We start from the raw sequence: 17,803 nt of genomic DNA, 5'->3' as shown, positions 1-17,803 counted from the left end.
GTGTACACAGATCCATCCTTTGAAAGTGGAGGAGCTGCTAATGCTGATGTCTCCCAGCAGATGCTACCTTAAGGATCACCTCACCTGTAATTAATAGCAGGAATGACCTTTACCTCTTAAAACATATATTTTCTTCACACAATTATGTCTTCACAATTATGCATGCAGGATAAATCAGAACAATATAAGACACCAAATAAATATATAGTTCTTTTGAAACTGTGGAGAAGGACTAGTATTCTTGCAAGTTCCATATTTCATGTTTACAGGATAAATATGTGGCAGAGTATGCATATGCTCCAAAAAGACAGCAACCTTATACAGTCAGCCCTCCATATCCATGGATTCTGGATCCATGGATTCATATATTTTTAAAAAATGATTTTTACAATTCCATTGTATATAATGGAACTTGAAAATCCATGAATGTTGGTATTGTGAAGGCTGGGAGAGGGGGCCGAACCAAACGCCAGTGGACAGACGGATGGACAGATTGATCGCTCCCAGTTTATATGAGCTGTTTTTTTTTAATTAGCCAATAATGCATGTAGCCGGGGAACACGCATACAGCATTCTTTGCCTGTTACACGGTACACCGCTTTTAAAATTAATGCTCGAAATTCAATGTGAGAGTATGATATGTGAGCTTGCATTTATTTCCTGCAAGTAGCAATTCCTGATTTTTTTTTCAGGAGGATGAGATAAAGCTTCCAAGCTCACACATCCATGTGTCTTTGCCAATTATTCTTGCCACCACATAAATCACATTCTGTAATGGGAAACCAAATGACTTTCTTTTGGAACTCAGCTTGAGCGGTGTTGTTTGGGAAGCATTACATCAACTGGCTGATGTCTCATTCCTATTTAGGAATCTCTAGATGGCATCTCTTTAGCACTAAATGTTCAAATACTGGTAAGCCTTCGGTTTTAGATATACCTTTTCTCTATTAAGTGAATGGGGATATCATATTATTTATTCATTTTTAATTTGGTACTATTATAATCTGCATTTCTCTCAGTGAGCTCAAGTTGAAAAACAAGGCTCTTTTCCTCAACTGTTTAACTTCCCAACAACTCTGTGTGACATGGGTGTATTGAAATGTTGAACATTGTTAAGCAGCACAAACACTTAGATAAAACAAGTAACTATATATGTTTAGGGAAAGAGGAATCAGATAAGACAACATAACACACAGTGCATCTAATAGTTTCCAAAATAATTGGCCTCTAGAGGCACATAGCCCTTGACACAAGCACAGTTGTGTCTTTCTCTGAATCATGAAAGAAAGAGACTAACCCAAGGTCAATCAATGAGTTTCACAGTTTGATGTGGACTTTAACTTTGATTTCTCAAGGCTAAATTGAATACTAACTATTGCAACACATACTGTATATACTCGAGTATAAGCCTAGTTTTCAGCCCTTTTTTAGACTGAAAAATGTCCCCCTTGACTTATACTCAAGTCAAAGTTATTTATTATTTTACTCTGTTGTTGTTGTTGTTGTTGTTACATTTGTCATTTTACTCTATTGTTACTGTTATTATTACATTTCCATTATTTTTCTCTATTATTATTATTTTATTACATTTAGTATTTTACTCTTTTTATTATTATTGGAAGGATATGTAAGCACATTTACATTGGAGAAGGTTAGAATAATGGTTTAATCAGAGTTGGGCAGTCTTATCTTAAATTACAGTTTTATGTAAATATTCAAAAGCATTTAACCTACTGATGCCTCAATTAATGTAATTGTATTTATTTATTTATTTACTTACTTACTTATATACCGCTGTTCTCAGCCCGAAGGCGACTCACAGCGGTTCACAATAAATAAAAACAGCAAAAATTTAATGCTACAGTGTAAAAACAGTTAACAACCTAACATATTACATAATTAATAAACAATTACTACAATAACCATTCACTATTCACTATCGTCTCATCATCAAAAACATGATCCAGATTCATCATCCATTATTCCGTTCCAATGTTCATTAACCAATCATTGCACTAATTATTCTAACGCCTGCTCAAACAGCCAGGTCTTCACTTTCCTGTGGAATACCATTAGAGATGGTGCTTGTCTAATATCCATAGGAAGGGCGTTCCACAGCCGAGGAGCCACCACCGAGAAGGCCCTATCTCTCATCCCCGCCAGCCATGCTTGAGAAGCAGGCGGGATCGAGAACAGGGCCTCCCCGGAAGATCTCAAACTCCTGGTGGATTCATAGACAGAGATGCAGTCGGATAGGTAGCTTGGGCCGGAACCGTTTAGGACTTTAAAGGCCAACGGCAGCACTTTGAATTGAGCCCGGTAGCAAATCGGTAGCCAGTGGAGTTGGCGCAGCAGGGGGGTTATATGCTCCCTGCGCTCCGCTCCTGTTAAAATCATGGCTGCCGAGCGTTGGACTAGTTTGAGCTTCTGAGCCGTCTTCAAAGGCAATCCCACATAGAGAGCGTTGCAGTAGTCTAAACGGGATGTAACCAGAGCGTGGACTAGCGTGGCCAAGTCAGACTTCCCAAGGTACGGGCGCAGCTGGCGCACAAGCTTTAGCTGTGCAAATGCTCCCCTGGTCACCTATTTTTATTTTGAAATTTACCAGTAGCTGTTGCATTTCCCACTCTTGGCTTATACTCGAGCCAATATATTTTCCTGGTTTTTCTGGTAAAATTAGGTGCCTCGGCTTATATTTGGGTCGGCTTATACTCAAGTATATATGGCTTTCTTGTTTCCATTTCTCCTTCAACAGATGTAATTCTATTCATGTGTAAGGCCTCCATGCTTGTGACATATGCCTAGAAGAGATTTGTATGCTACTTCTTCTAATGTATCTTTATATTGCATTTTTATCCTTTATCGTATCATTTCTAAAAGGAAATAGATTTGCACAACTAAAATTCTCCTTCAGCCACTCTGTCTGTTAGAAATCATTTGCTTTCAGTGAATTAAAGTGCTTAATTTGACAAGCACAGTGGTCTCTTCCCTTCTTTCGGTTTCAAAATCAGTACAGAGATACTACCTGAATATACAAGTGAATTCTGTGAATATTGAATTGCTCACTCAGATTATTCATACAAACTTTTATGCACATATTCTACCAGAGAGGCAATGCTAACAATATAGCTGTTGCCAGTTTGAGCAAAATAATCCACAAACCCCCTGTTTTATGACTACTCATAGTGACACAAAATTAGCAATACTGAATTATTTTGCTGCTGTGCTCCCACAGAAGGGTTGCCACCCAAAATCCACCCCACAATTGTTTTCACAGAAGCAGTGCCATGAACTCTGCAGCCCTGATGCTAGATAGACTACTTGCATGAGCAGGTTTTGCAGAAGTCAGCCTCTGCCCTATCACTGGAACCAACTCTTCATTCTGAGGATGAAATGAAGCAATTACTTCAGCTAGGTCCATATAGGGGAAATAATAACTGGAAAAATATATCTTTCCTACCACTACAGCAATGCAATTTTTCACAATAAGCCTCTATGTATAGTTTGACAACCTCAGCAAAAACAGAGTCCATGGTGCCCAATACAGCCAGACAATATTAGATAATGCACCTGTATAGTTAGGCAGGTATTGATGAGATTTAACAGTTCCATTTTGAATCACAATCTTCATTGAGCTTGCATGTGCTTTTCAGGACACCGCTAGAAATGGAATGATTGGTTAATTATTTAATTGATTTTTATATCTAAATTTCTTCCAGTAATGTAGCACCCAGAGTGATTTATAAAATGAACAAAAGCAAGATAAGAGCCAAAGCCCAGTCATATTGTGGAAGGATAATTTACTAAAAACAAATCAATAAGCATCATATTAAAAACAAATGCATTTCAAAACATAATGCAGTTTTAAGCTGCATTAAATGGCCACTGAAGACTAATAATGCAGTTTCATGCATGTAAACTGCATTATATAAGTCTACATTGACCATATAATGCAGTTTCACACTGCATTATATGGCAGTGTAGATGAAACCTTAGAGAGCTACAGAGTAAAGTCCTAGTTATTTTTGAGTTTTGCCCACATAAATTCATTTGGAAAATACACAATAGATCAGTGATTCTCAACGTGTGTGTCCTCAAATATTCTGGCCTTCAACTCTCAGAAATCCTAACAGCTGGTAAACTGGCTGGGATTTCTGGGAATTGTAGGCCAAAGCACCTAGGGACCCACAGGTTGAGAACCACTGCAATAGATCAACTGGTGATAGTTTCTGAAATCAGTGCTGAATTTTCTTTCAGAGTGAATATTGAAATAAAACATGTCCAAGCAATTTATGGAATTATGGAATAAGACATTTCGCCTCCTGGCCATCATCTGAAGTTGATGATTAAAGAGAGAGACTTGCTGGATAGGTGATGATGTTATCAATGCTGAGGGGTGGTCAGAAAGAGGGAGGGATGTGTCATACAACAGTCACATTGGATATAAGGAGCAGGGATGAGGGAAGTAACTTGATCTCTGTGTTCTTGGGTCTGAGATAAGGCCTTTTTGCAGGCTCATTGTGTCAAGAGTCAATATGATATTAATATTGTATGACACAGGGTGAATGGACCAGCAGGGGTTCCCCACCAGCCAAACAGCAGCCACCTTGAGATATGCATATCAGGCTAAGAGCCAGCAAGAGGTAAGAGGAAGTGGCATGTTGACAGTGGCTTCTTTGAAGTGGTCATGTACTGCAAGCAAGAAGAGGTGACCATCACTGATGTATTGATGACAAGAATGTAACAATTTGCCACATTCACTTTCTTAGCCCTATGTAACAAGAGAAAGAGTACCACAGTTTAAGCATCCCTTATCCCAAAATCCAAAATATTCTAAAATCTAAAATTGCTCATGTAGGAGACTAAAATAGGGACACCTTTGCTTTCTGATGGTTCAATGTACACAAATTTTGTTTTGTGCACAAAAAATATTACACATGTCGTATAAAATTACCATCAAGCTATATGTAAGGTGTACAAGAAAGGTAAATGAACTTTGTGTTTAGATTTGCATCTCTAAGATACCTCATTATTTTTGTACTCCAGGACAGGAAAAGCCCTCTGACTTTCAGCACCACACTGTTGGATAGGGAAACAATCCCTTTATTGAAGATAATTAAAAATAGGAAAGTAAAAAAGCACTTTAAAGAAATAGGTAAATCCAATTAGGTAGGAAGATAAGCAGAAAGAAAGTAGTCCAGGGTAATAGTCCAAAAAAGTCCATAAAAACAGAGTAAAAACTTCCCAAACAAAATGCAAGAAATCAGGAAACATGAATCCAAGGCATGAATATAAAAGCATAAATTCCAAGAATCAAAGCCATGAAACAAAGGCACTTAAAACATGAATTTTCCAAGCAAAGCTTCCATGAAACTGGGACAAGATCTTGACTTGATTCCAAACGATGCTTCATCTGACTACATATCCTGTACTTGGAACTCATTGTTAGCTATGTCTCTAGCACTCAGAAATTGGTTTTTCTTTAGCTCAGAATGTTTTATCTTTTTCTCTTGGAGCCTGGCAGAATGCCGAAGCTACTGTTCGGCTCTCCTGTTTTGACTGACCTCCTCCTGTCTATCTATTTGCTCATTAATTTCTGCAGCTGGGCCAGGTGCCGAGGTGTTTTCATGTTCTTTCTCATGAGAACTCTCTGGTAACAATTCAGAGAGCATAACATCATCCCACACGCCTCGGGAACATTCTCATGGGAAACTACATTTTGAACAGGGATCTCCTGCTCATCCTCTACATCAATATCATTGACCAAACCATTGCCATCTTAAAACTCATTGACATCACTCCCCACATCCAAAGCATCCTGATCCTGAAACACAATCACAGGCTGAGTTCCAACAATTATGTATATCTACACAAATTACAAAAAAAAACTGAAATTGAAAACACTCCTGGTTCCAAGCATTTCAGACAAGGGATACCCAGCCTACTTTAAAGTCATCCAGCCTCCTCTCTTTCCCTTTTTTCAACAGGAAATGGGGAGGAAAAACTATTTGGTACCTTCTAACAACGAGACGACACCAACTTGCTTTTGGTATACCATGGTGGAAGGTAAAGCACAAAAAGGCACGCTGGGTCAAGGACAGAGTTTGGAAAGATTTTACAACTCCCAGAATTCCTAGTCAGTATGGGTTTTCTGGGAATTATAGTTAAAACCAGGTAACTTTCCCAAGCTCTGGTCCCAATGGCTCAGTCCTACATTACAATCTTTTGAAGCTAATCCTAAATGAAAAAGACCAGAGTCTCCTTTCACAGATGTCATGGGTTAAGCTATTTTTTACATTTCCTTTGTGAGGGAGGTAAGTACTTATTTCTGGCTTCTATTATCCAATCTAACCCTAAAGTAACTCTGTAAAAGCACAGACAATGCAAGGCTTGCTAGTAAAGCAAACCTCTTGCTGTCTGTTCTTTTTCACTTTAGGGTTAGCTTTAATATTTTATAGTGCTAATCTTTTCTAGGTTTATCCTCTTTATTCCAGAGCATGAATCTGGCCAGGATACTGTTATATTCATTTCTTACAAATTAATAACACAAGCAAAGATAAATTTCATGTGTGCACTTCTTGGCCATTACAGCCTCAGATCACTTGAACATCTGTGATGAACGTATCATCAGCTTCAAAGGGATAAAGGATATATTAACTTTCCAATGGGGACCAGCAAAGCAAATGCCTGGAAAGCTTGCCTAGCTACTGGATACTCCAGTACTGCAGTCCCTAATGGATATAATCAGTTCATAATTAACTCAGAGTCCTTTTAAGGAATAAATAATTAATATTTGTACCACATTGTGAAGATAAAGGAGGAGGTGTAAGACTTCCATATTAGAACTATTAGTAATTTATTCATGAGCAGAAATTCTGGAAATTGCTGGAAATGATAAATTATGACATTAATGATCTGTTATCTGTAAGTATGGCTAGTGGATTAGCAACAAAAGCAGAGGTGACTGAGTTGGAGAGAAATGCAAATGCAAAGATGAGGCTGAGTAAAAATGTAAAGATTAAAGGCAATAGCTGTTTCATTTAATTTATTACCAAATTTGTACCTAGCGATCGTATCATTTCAATACAGGGACAATGAGTGCCAGAAAAGGCTTCATCATATGATGTTCATACCTAAAAATAGAGCTGAATCCCTGTCAAATTTGTCCTTTCGATTCTATTTCTCTCTCCCAAGTGCCTGGGATCACCATAAATCAGATTACAAAATTCTGAGAACTATAAAGCTCTCTTAAGACTGAAGTGCATTAAAGCACAAACTGGGAAGCATGGCTTATTACAAGTGAGATTTTACACCTTGGCTGCTCTGTGAGCCAGAGGAATGAAGAGACATTAAACGAAGTTTGCATTGCAAGATTTACCTGTTTTCAGCTGAAGCCATATCTCTTTAGATAATAAAGCTTACTAAAGATAATCCTATTATTGGAGCGAAACCAAAGAATGATGTGGAAAATCCAGATTCATTTTGGACACCTACTGGTCCTAGTTATTAAAAGTGTAATGCAGATTGCTAGTATAAGGACTTGGTGAAAGGAAGGTGGTAATTCCCTTGGATAAACATAGTTCATGCATTGCCAGATCAGTTAAGCTACACTATAATCATCACTTGATGCTGGTAAGTCTTCCAGAGATCTCTTCTGGCAATGTAAAGTGGATGTTGGGGAAGAGAACCTCAGGGCCATTCCTGTCTAATGGTGGCTGGGGATTTCCATATCCATAGGGCAGTGAATCCACTCCTGGTTTCAGATTTATTTTTCAAGGCACTATCCAAGGGACTAGCACTGTTTGGTGGATAAAAACTAGCTCCTTGAGTAACTCATTTAAAGTTCTGAGTAAAATCTAGAGAGGATATGCCAGACTGCTGACATGTAAGCATGCCTTCCAACATTTCAGAAATTAAAACCAAGACTCATGTGGCCATACATGGAGCTGCAGTGGTGCAAGCTGAACTGCTGGCCTGAAGACCTGAAGGCTGGTAGTTTGAATCCGCGAGATGGAGTCAGCCCCTGCTTCCCATGCGGGGACATGAGAGAAGCCTCCCATAGGTAACACATCCGGCCATCCTCTGGGCAACATCCTTGCAGACAGCCAATTCTCTCAGACCAGAAAAGACTTGCAGTATATTTTCCATTTGCTTTTGACACAATAAAAATGTAGCCAAGCAATATCAGAGTGTGATCAAAAGGATAAACATTAAAAAAAAAGAGCACAGAAGCTATGAGAAACTGCAAAACTGCAAAACTGTCAAAAATGTGAGGTTCTTTTTCTCTTCCCTTTGCTTAGTTAATTGAATACAAACTGCTTTTGCACCTCTGAACTAAGTTTGAGGCAACTGAAGTAAGATGGGAACAATGGGAAAACATAGAGGAAAGGAGAGAAACTGGGTCATTTTAACAGCAGTTGGAAAAGTGCTAGAGGATTAATTCTGTCAAATCAGAACAGTTGGGAAGAGTACAGCCAATACTGTACATGACTTGTGATTTTTTCAAAATATGATGCATGATGTTTTTCCTGGTCTTGCAACACATGTTCATGCCATTGCCCTTGGTGGGAACAGAAGAAGCCTTGATCAATTAACCAAATTTTATGTTTAAGAAAAAGTGATCACTTTTTGTGCAACAGAATTGCAAATTAAAAGTTTGTAAGAGATTCCAAGGTTTCTGAGGAGTGAGGTTGAATGGGCCTTAAGAAGCATTGCTAATAACAAGGCAGCAAGAGACAATAGGATTCTAGCTGAACTGTATAAAATCTTGAAAAATGATGCTGTCAAGGTGATGCATGCCATATGCCAACAAATATGGAAAACACAAGAATGGCCATCAGATTGGAAAAAAAATCAACTTATATCCCCATACCAAAAAAAGGAAACGCTAAAGAATGCTCAAACTTTCGTACTGTGGCACTTATTTCACATGCCAGTAGGGTAATGCTCAAGACCCTGCAAGGAAAACTCCAGCAAGAGTTGACAAATGTACAAGCTGGTTTTAGAAAAGGCAGAGGAACAAGAGAACAAATTGCCAGTACCCACTGGCTAATGGAGGAAGGCTGGGAGTTTCAGAAAAACATCTACTTCTGTTTTATTGACTATTCTAAAGCCTTTAACTGTGTGGATCATAATAAATTGTGGCAAGTTCTTGGTGGTATGGGCATACCAAGTTACATTGTCTGTCTCCTGAGGAATCTGTATAATGATCAAGTAGCAACAGTAAAAACAGACCATGGAACAACAGACCGGCTCAAAATTGGGAAAGGAGTATGGCAGGGCTGTATACTCTCACCCAACCTATTCAACTTATATGCAGAGCACATCATGCGACGTGCGGAGCTTGACAAATCCAAGGCTGGAGTTAAAATTGCAGGAAGAAACATTAACACCTTTAGATATGCAGATGATACCATTTTGATGGCTGAAAGTGAGGAGGAGCTGATGAGCTTTCTAACCAAGGTGGAAAAAGAAAGTGCAAAAGCTGGGTTGCAGTTAAACATTTAAGAAACCAATGTTTTGGCAACCGGACTGATGGATAACTGGCAAATAGAGGGGGAATATATGGAGACAGTGACAGGCTTTGTATTTCTAGGTGCAAAGATTACTACAGTTGCAGACTGAAGCCAGGAAATCAGAAGATGTTTACTTATTGGGAGGAGAGCAATGACCCATCTTGATAAAATAATTAAGAGGAGAGACATCACGCTGACACGAAGATCCGCATAGTTAAGGCAATAGTATTCCCTGTAGTAACCTATTGATGTGAGAGCTGGATCATAAGGAAGGCTGAGCGAAGGAAGATAGACGCTTTTTAACTGTGGTGCTGAAGAAAAATTCTGAGAGTGCCTTGGACTGCAAGAAGGTCCAACCAGTCCATACTCCAGGAAATAATGCCCGACTGCTAACTGAGAAGCAAATATGAAGTATTGTTGAAGTTTTTAATGGTCGGAATCACTGGGTTGTTGTAGGTTTTCGGGCTGTATGACCATGTTCTAGGAGCATTTTCTCCTGACGTTTCACCTGCATCTATGGCAGGCATCTTCAGAGGTTGTGATGCCTGCCATAGTTGCAGGCAAAACGTTAGGAGAGAAACCTTCTAGAACATGCCCATACAGCCCAAAAAACCTACAACGACCCAAATATGAAATATTTTGGCCACATAATGAGAGGACAGGAAAGCCTGGAGAAGATAATGATGCTGGGGAAAATGGAAGGAAAAAGGAAGAGGGGTTGACCAAGGGCAGGATGGATGGATGGTATCCTTAAAGTAACTGGATTGACCTTGAAAGAACTGGGGTAGCGATGGGCAACAGGGAGCTCTGGTGTCGGCCGGCCCATGAGGTTACAAAGAGTTGGAAGCAACTGAACAAATAAACAGCAACAACCAAGGTTTCGTAGAAACTACTGATACAATCTTCCATTTGTTATCATTACCTCCATTTTAATCTGTTAACTGGAGCCATTTTTATAACATATAATTCCTAGACAGTACCTCATTATTTCAGACAATTTGTCTCCAAATATAGTAATGGCTGTCCTGCGTTTTCTTGTCTTTCGTGAGATGACTTCTCTTTTCTTTCTTCTTCTGAAAATGGATGAAAACAAGTTTTTGGACCTCTGCAAATAAACTGACAACACAAAGAATGTAACAAGTCTGCCAAATTAGATTATGAGGTAGTATACAAAAGCATATTAATTCCTCGTTCTGTAGACAGAAACACACTTGGTAATTACTGTCTTCCAATGCTTTCTCCCAGTTAAATTGTAAACTTCTGAAGAATTCCAGCTACTTTTTACTACAGGTGCAAATGTATAGGGAGACTAAACATGGCTAATGTGAACGTTCATACTAGAGAAGAGAATATTGAGAAATAAATTAAGTTTTCCCACCTCTATTCCAGACACTAGGTGACACTGTGAAGATACCATGAAGTCAAAAATGAAAAGCTCTTCCAGAATTTTAAAAAACCTTTATTGATTAAATGAACTAAGAGACAAATTGCAGGGTGAATTACTGAATGCTGACCCCAAGAGAGAGGCACTGAAAGAGCTGATGTGGCACACATCCAGAGCTGTGTGGTGGAGCTTCTGCTTTTGTGGCGAAAGGAAAGGTAGCATCAGAAACTAGAAAAAAAATGATAACAAAAGGAAGTGGAGAGAAAGAGAGATGTAGATTATATGTATATTCTGTTGTGATCTGTCAGGAGAGTAATAATTTGCAGGGAGATGAATACTAAAGGAGTAATTTATCCTAGATGGGTAGATATGTTATTGCTAGTCAGAATTTACAAAAGGATTCTGGTCTCTCTAAAACCAAGTAATAAATAGTAATGGCATTGCTGGAATAGAATATGGAAACAAGGGTTTGGACAGCTACATATCTGAAAGCTCCATCTTGTGCATGCAAAATGAAGGACAGTAGAGTCTGGCTTATCCAATATAAACGGGCCGGCAGAACGTTGGATAAGCGAAAATGTTGGATAATAAGGAGGGATTAAGGAAAAGCCTATTAAACATCAAATTACATTATGATTTACAACTTAAATGCCAAAATATTATGTTTTACAATAAATCAAAAGGAAAAGCAGTTCAGTGCACAGTAACATTATGTAGTAATTACTGTATTTATGAATTTAACACAAAAACAATCACAATGTATTGAAACAGCTGTGGATCAAGACGGGAGGCAGACTGCATACAGAACTTTGGTTGAGTGAAGGTTGGATAAGTGAGACTTTACATTATTGAGATCTTAAATTCTGAAGTTTGGTGACCCATTTTGGCAGAGAAGGCAAATGGCATTGTAAAACTACAAATCCCAGGATTCCATATAACTGAGCCACAGCTGTTAAAGGTCTGTCAAACTGCATTAATTCTACAGTGGATCTGCACCATAACATGACAGATATGTAGACAAAATTGAAGTTGTAACATATTGCCATCTGGATGGCCTGCATTATTTTAGTGCTATTGTACAGGCAGTTATGAACAAGATAAGTTCTATAGGTTTGTTCTTAAGTTGAATTTGTTGTAAGCTTTTTCTCCACAAAAGCAGAAGCTCCACCACACAGCTCTTTCAGTGCCTCTCTCTTGGGGTCAGCATTCAGTAATTCACCTTGCAATTTGTCTCCTAGTGCAGGTGCATTTTTGAAGTGTAACTGTCACACACATATACGTATATATATTAGCTTTGGATAGCATAGGGAAAGGTTAATACCCAGTAGTGTTTGTTTTATTGCGTGTGCCCTGTTCAGAAGATTTCACCTCATTTCCTGTCCTTGTGAGAATTGGATTTCAAAAAAATTGGCTTGTTTTGGAAACAAAGATTGGAGATAAAGCTTCAGCTGAGACACCTTTTCCCCATGATAATTCTTTCAGGGGTGAATTTCCCTTCCTGGGGTTAGATTTCTCACACTTCCTGTTGTCTCAGCCCTGTTTGTAAATATGAATCATTTGTAAATCAGATGTTTGTAACCCCAAGACTGCCTGTATATGTTTTCAAGAACCTGATGATGCTTGTTTTGGGAAAACCTTTCAAGATGAATAAAGCAACAGTGATATTTCCATGCAACATAATTCAGTATTCCCACTTTGCAGAGTGTTCTTGAGATATACAACACATGGAAGATATAGTTTTTCTGCCCCAAAAATATGTTTTTGCACAGAAAATATATTTTATAAACAGGAAACATTATATTTCACACAGTAAACACTGTTTCCAATAAAGAAAACATATTTCCTCTGTAAATAACATGTTTTCTATACAAAAGGCACAGAAAAAGACACCCGTATTTCTGCATAGAATAATTCCTGAGAATATTTTGCATTATATCAACTACTGGAAAATATTGAGCAGAAACATTTGCTTTCTCCCAAGGCAGGGAGAAAACTAGAGAAATTATTAATCTCTTCACATGAGACTGATATATGTGAAGTTTACTTTAATGCTGTTGAGTATCACTAAATTCTTCTTCCATATTGCATATTTATAATGAGATATTTCATGTTGACTGCCATGATAACATTCCATTCAGTCTCAAGAGTTATAGTTTGATGAGGTTCTAGAGTTTTTATTCTGATGCTAAATAACCTTCCCTGAACTGCAAATCACCAGAATCCATAGGATTTAGCATTGACAGTAAAAAATGAAGAATAGCACAGGACTGTGTTACCTTGGGATCTGCATGAGACATTTGGATTGCTGTTTTGATTATCACCTATTGCTACACCTTTTTGGATTATACATCTACTTTCTTTATTCCTGATTTTCCCCCTATACTTTTAATGTGTTTCTACAATAAACTGTTTGCTTATATTCTGGACTCATGTGTGGTGCTGTGGTCATAGGTGTTCCCAGGCCTGGAGTGCAACAGTCTTATCAAAATAAGCTCTGTTCTCTTTAAAACACTATTTCCACACTAATGGTTATACTGATTTTCTTGCTCAACCTCATAGTCAGTATTCAAATGCTGTGTAGTAAATTACTTCCAAGGAATTAAACTGTGATAGTGTTTTACTTGCATGTTTTGAAAACTAATGTGTATACTTGAAAGATTTATTGATCTACAGATTGAAGCAAATGTTTATAGCTTGTATAGAACTAGCCATACAAATGAGGTCTTGGTTTTATGTAGTAATTTCTTTTATGTTCTCTTTATAAAACCATTGGCACAGAATGTTTGCTTAAGTTTCTGATAAAAGCAGTATGATATTAGAATGAAATTTGGCACATATTTCCAATTCCGTGCTCTGTGTTTCAGGTTTGTACTCTACTGCATGTCTATGTACTAAACAAGAGAGGAAAATGCAAACTGCATGGAAATATGGTATCTTCCTTGGATCTGGAGAAATGAAAGTAGGTATGTAAACCTTCAAAATTCTGTGCATTGAGTTTGCCTTCCACACTGATTTTCAAGAGATTCACAAAGGTTTATCAAAGAGGAGGTCGAATTATATAATTCCATTAAATAAAAATGGATCAAAGATTCTTAACACAAGGTTGCTGTGAGTTTTCCAGGCTGTATGGCCATGTTCGTGAAGCATTCTGACATTTAACCCACATCTATGGCAGGCATCCTCAGAGGTTGAGAGGGGTCCTCATCTCTGAGGATACCTGCCATAGATGTGAGTGAAATATCAGGGGAGAATGCTTCTGGAACATGGCTATACAGCCTGGAAAACTCACAGCAACCAGTGATTCCAGCCATGAATGCCTTCCAGTATGCATGCAAATTATTTATTACCTTCATTTAAAGCTCCCTAATAGTATATATTTATTTAATGATTGACTGGGGAGGGAAATGAAACATCATTTCATTTCTTTATTAAGGAAAATGAAATAGTTTCTGGAATATTTCCTGCATGCACAATCCATCCATGCTTACTTTTAATATGAGAGCTCAACAGAGATCTTGTATAAATTCCCTCAGTAACTGTTTTTTTTTTCTCTTTCACAAATGTCACCTGAAAGCATCTGCAGTACTCAGAGAAGCTGACCTTTTAAAATTACATATTTATTAATTTATAACATTCATTTATTTGTCTGCATCTAAATTGTGAGATCAATGAAAATGAACACCAAAAGTTGACATTTTAAATACCATCTTTTCCCTTGTCATTCTGTCCAGTGTTTGCTTTGGCATTACAAGACGGCTGCTGTTTTCCCTTATAAGACCTCTTCAGATAATAATGCAGTGTCTGCTCTAATCAGGAATACGTAGGCATTGCTTAAAACAGGAATGTGGAAAATTCAGTCCACGCGTCACATACAGCAAGGAGATTTCGGTGTATCTCAGGGCATTTATTTTGAAACTCCTGTGGAAAGCTGAGTGTGATTTTGGTCAAGTTTTGTTCTCCCCTAAGTTATTGTAGCCACTTTTCTAAAAGGAACTGGCATAAAAATTAATCTATCTGTTTTTCTTTAAGTCTTCTCCTTGATCAAAAACAGCCTGGAGGACCCATTAATTCTGTCAAAATTTCTCTTGCAGAAAAGCCAACAATATTTATTTGAGGATGAGGAAGAGAAGACAGTAGAGAGGAAACAACCAGGCACATCTTAACACCTCTCAACAGAACATTTTCCCAGGCTCAGCCAGGCCTTCAAATGCTAATGAAGGTGGTCAGCTGAAACATTCATACCTAGCTTCAGCAGAGAGCTCTTTGCCACACCCCAGTCATTCCACAGATATATAAACCCATTTTCCTATTTCCAACAGACCTCACTACCTCTGAGGATGCTTGCCACAGATGCAGGTGAAACGTCAGGAGAAATGCCTCTAGAACATGGCCCTATAGCCCGAAAAAACCTACAAGTGATTCCAGCCATGAAAGCCTTTGACAATACATTGAAACCTATTGTGTTGTGTTTGAGCACTGCCATTATTTCTCCCTCAGAGCCTTGTTTCACAAAGTATTCCTAAACCATCTCAGAGGAAAACACATAGCAAATCTGCCTGCTGAAGCCCTTGTTGTAAAAATCCAATGTGAAATTGGCCACCTGTTCCCAAATCAGTCACCGTCTGTTTGTGTCTTTTTTGTTTTATTTTTTTGTTAGATGCAGCATTTGGCAAGAGGAACTCCACCATGTTCCTGTGGTCCACCTAGCACATTGCTTAGAGCTGTGACATGTTCCCATCTGGATAGCCTCCTGTGCTATAACCTCTGCTTCTGCATATGCCTTCATGTCACCTGTTCATATATGGCAACCCCATGAAGTTCATAAGGTTTCCTTAGAGAAGAAATACTCAGAGGTGTTTTGTCAAATGAAAATTCCACTAGACACACTGAAAATTGCCATACTTTCTGTCTATCATAACTTGAACAACACATTGTATTGTCATAGTAACAGGTGGATAACAGGCTCAGACTCAGGTCTCAGAAAGTTTACTGATTCCTGACACCATCCATTCTGGTTAGGGGATTCTGCAATTGGAATTGCCCCAATTTTTAATGAACTCTGTTTATATGTATGTGTGCTTTTAAAGCAATTTTGCTTTAAAATCAAAGGCAATGCATACAAGTCTACACCAGTTTTGTATTTTGGCATCCTGCAGATGTGCAGATAAATGCATGTTTGGTTTGGGGCTGCGTCATGCCCCATGGAGACCCTCACTGTTTACCCCTAGTTAAGCCCTTTTTAGTTAGCGGGAATAATATTTTATGTCTAGACAGCCTCCCCTGCCCCTTTAAGAATCCCCTCAGGGGCAGAACCTCAGGCAAACCACTTCTGGTTCTTGGAGGAGTCAGCCTTTTTGTGACTGGAGGGTGAAGAGAGAAGAGGGCAGAAGGGTCTACAAAATAGTACATCCAGCCGGAGCATGTATGAGCAATATTCAAGTCCAGTCAGGGTTATATATTGAGACCATCTTAGAGACAGTTGAACACCATACAAGAAAGAGACAATAAGAAGAAATAAAGATTCAAGAGCCTCAGTCCGGCTAGAACTCTGTCTATATCTCAAAGACTTTACCTCTCCTCATAAAGACTTGATAGTAAGACTTAGAAGGAGAGAAAGTCTAAAATTCTTGTCAGTTAAAAAAAATCTCATTTGATTCAACTATATAGTCTCTGATCTGTTCCCTGTGCAACCAGTTCACCTTCCAAGTAGTTAAGATAGCATGGGGGCAGAACAAGCTCCCTCTGCAAAAAGAGACAAAGCAGCTCCTGTTGGGGTACCATGTCGATGAGAGAGATCTCTACATGGATGTGCATATACAATATTTAAATATGAAATCTCTTTTTTAAAAAATCCACCTGGAAAAGATTGGAAAGGGGCATGACTTTTGTGGTATGAGTGGAAATCCCAAAAAGTCGCATGTGGTTCATGAGCCACATGATCACTACCCCTGAATAGATGAAAAGGAACTATGATTCTTTTCTTTTACCTCCAAATTTGGGTGGAGGCTAATCACATTCACCTCAGTGAGATTGTGGGTTTGTTCTGGGCTTTAGCATGTATTTTTAAAGGAGCTATTCAAGGTGTTGAACTTATTCTGAGAATAGGGCTCAGCATTTTGGAAAACTCTTTAATTGGGCATTCAATCCCTTAGTGAATTCAATGCTCTACTGATGTAGAGGCTAGCAACTGCCACTGTTGATATCAAAACTGGGACAATGTTTGCATTGTGAAGATAAGGTCGTTGGTCATACCACTGTGTCTCTTCGGCAATGATGCTTCATGGTAAACTCACTTGTTTTCCACTATTCAATTTGCCTGGTTGCCAAGCAACGTGCATTGCTAGGTATTTACATTAGCCATTAGCGCATGGCATGATTTTCTCAGTTTATGCTTAAAAACAAGCATGGGCTTGAAAATGTATTTTTATGGCCTGGGATCTGAAGATGTCATTGAAGATATGTCAGGTTCTCAGAGAGTAATGTCTCTCTCTTTCACACACACAGATACATGCACACATATAGAGAAACACACTGGCAGACATGCTACCCAATTATGTGCAACTGGTGTTGCATCCTATTTTGTGGCATTGCCTCTGATCATTCCCTTCATTGCATTCCACAATCAGACTTGTCTTCAAAGCAATATAAAGTGAAATATGCAGGGTACAAGAAGCTTAATGGTTTATCTTCAAACTTTATGCACAACAGCTATTTATGGCATGCCACCATCATTTGGGGGATCATTTAATATACATTTATCCACAGTTATCTCCACTCTTCATATAGAAATTGATGGACACATATTTTATGTTTGAACTGCATTTGTTTGAAGAGAAGCTTACATACTTGATATATATTAAAAATTGCATAGGATTACCCCCAAATGAGTTTTTCAGCTTGTGTA

This window comes from Anolis sagrei, chromosome 4, assembly GCF_037176765.1.
Source record: "Anolis sagrei isolate rAnoSag1 chromosome 4, rAnoSag1.mat, whole genome shotgun sequence".
Classification (NCBI taxonomy): Eukaryota; Metazoa; Chordata; class Lepidosauria; order Squamata; family Dactyloidae; genus Anolis; species Anolis sagrei.
Note: the sequence above shows the minus strand (reverse complement) of the source record.